This window comes from Mastomys coucha, unplaced genomic scaffold (assembly GCF_008632895.1).
Source record: "Mastomys coucha isolate ucsf_1 unplaced genomic scaffold, UCSF_Mcou_1 pScaffold15, whole genome shotgun sequence".
Classification (NCBI taxonomy): domain Eukaryota; kingdom Metazoa; phylum Chordata; class Mammalia; order Rodentia; family Muridae; genus Mastomys; species Mastomys coucha.
The window spans coordinates 75,065,534-75,068,257 of NW_022196897.1; positions in this window are offsets into that span (position 1 = coordinate 75,065,534).

Sequence of the window (2,724 nt, forward strand, 5' to 3'; positions counted from 1 at the left end):
TGTCAGCTCCTGTAGATAACTGTAACATGGGCCTGGTCTTAAGGTCAACTACCAGATGAGCAAAGTCTGTCCCACAATCTTATCTCCCAGGGAGATGGAGAAGATGCCCTGCGGGCAAGAACAGAGAACCTGTAGTTTCCCAGTGTAATCTGCAAGTCTTTCAAGTTGCACAATGGCAAAATTGGCACCAGGCCCACACCTGTTGACTGACTCAGCAAGCTCCCCGATTGGGGTGCACTCCACTGGAGCACAGACACAGCCACCACCAGCATCCTCAAACACTGGAAAGGCACGCAAGAGTTTACTCTTGTCTCCTCTAGACAAAAAGGAATCTGAACAGCATCCATCAGTGCACAGCGGGGGTGCACCTGGAAGAGCAGGCGGGTCAGCATGAAGCTTTCTGCGGCTCTGATCTCCCTTTTGCTTTCAATTCTGAAGAGGCGGTGAATGCTCATTTGCATGATACCTCTCTTCCTTATAGCGAGCCGCTTCTCCCTCCAAATCCTCTTCTTCGGAGGGGCTCAATTCCTCAGAGCTATCAGGCTCGTAAAGCTTCCGTCTCGAAGCTCCATCTCTTTCTCTACTTTTCTCTCTCAGGGTATCCTTTCCCTTATCTCTCGCTTCCACAGGTCGAGCGGAAGGGCCTGTACTCTTGGGTATATCTTTTTTCTTCTTTCTCTCTCTTTTCTCCTGGCTAGCTTCCATTCTCTCATTTTTTCTCTCCCTTTTATTCTGGCTAGCTTTTATTCTCCCCTCTGTTTCTGACATGCTATCTTGTAACTCCTCAAGTGCCCCCGATGACACAGAGGTGGGGCATTTCTCATCCTCCAGGCAAGAATGTATAACAAGCACCATTAGCACAAGTACCGTGGCTTTGGCTGTGCTCTCTAACCCTGAGAAAGGGTCGGAGCAATTAAAATCAAGCAGCATGCCTCTCAGAGCCTACCCTGTCCTGCAGTTATGAAACCTACCAGTTGTTGTAAGGTTCTCCAGGCTTCCCAGGTTTCAGCACCAGCTGTAGCCGGCACAGTCGTCTTGCCAGCAAGAAGACACGTGGACACTAGGTTCCTTCTGCAGCAATGTTTATTGTCTCCATCCATAGGGAAAAAAAGGGGTCGAGCCAATAATCCGCACTGCTTATATATACCACAGTGCGGTGTGTCTGCCCACAGCGAGTTGTGTCTGCCCATGATTGGCTGTTCACTCATTACCCTACGTAACGCCCCAGAATGGGCCGTAACTTTTCACTCTATGCACATGCGAAAACAGTTCTCTACGCACATGCGCAAACAGTTGTTTACTAGGAGTTGACAGCGGAAGTAGGCGCCATCTTGCCATGGTGAATGTCTCTCCAGCTTCACCGCTCCCCACAAAAAATGACTTCCTACTTCTACAAAATAACCTTATTTTCATCATTAGGGATCAAAGGTATTTACTAAAGGCATATCTGTAGTCTAGCCAGATCATACTATAACCCAGAGCATGTCTCTATTCCAGCTAGATCATATAGACCTAGAAGGTCTTCAGATGTGATCCTTTGCCAAAATAGCAATGAAAATGGATTAAAATTCATCTACAATGAAAATGTATGAAGTATTGATATAATAATTTCCCACTGACCACATTTATATACACTTATCTTTTTAGCCCATATTGCTAGTTCATAAAGTGCAAAATGAAATTTTATATAAGAGAGGCTGAAACTATAAAAGTTATATATACTGCTTTCTGCTGAGTTACATCTAGTCAATTGCCATGTGTTGGTGACTAACAAATCACCAGCCATTAAGAGAAGAGTTAATATAATATCCTAAAGTATGCTTGGCATGTAGCTATGACAATGACATAACTATAATATATAGTGATATTTAGTTCTTGCCAATAGTAAGTAAAAAGGTTGTTTAATATTAGAAAGAATATGGAAGCTACCCATGTTTCTGTGAACTAGTTGACTACAATCTGAATAAAATTAGGTAGAAATTATGAGACAAATGGACATGAAAAACATGGTGACTTCTGCCTATAGGTCACTAAGCTAGATATAACTATACTTACTAAACAGTCAATAAGGAGAATATATTAATTCCAAAGGTGTGAGAATAAAGACCACCAACCCAAATGTTCATGGCCAAATTAATTAAGATAAACTTATTCTTTTACACATGCTGTATCTCCCTAAAGGGAGAGCTCAAAAATGGTATTGGATATAGGGAAGATATTGTTTTTATAGCTCAGAGGTAGAGGTTTTTTTTTTAAATGGAGAATTTGTCAGGCAAATAGATAGATTTACAAAAGCATAACTTAACAAGTTGATATAACCTCTTGTGAAACAAAGACATGGTTTCAAGATTGTCATAACAAGGTAGTTATAAAGGCAGGTGGTCATATCAGCAGGTGATTATAATAAGCTTTTGAAACAAAGCCATAATTACCTATTACTGGAACAGTAAGTACTAAAATATCTGTTATTAAGATTAGAAGTAGGGCATAGCCCAATGCTTGAGAAGCAGAATCAATAATAACCAGGATTAAACTTAGTTTGTCTTTATAATAACATGACGTTTAATCCTAAGAAGGATGCAGGCTGTCTTAACAGACTATGCTAGGCAAGATGATGAGCTTACATCTATATGTACATGGACTTGTATAGGTCTCCTGGATAAAACACTTTGCTTTGTTGTCTCAGGAAAACCATGCATTTGGCATGGGAGAAAGCATTCCTTA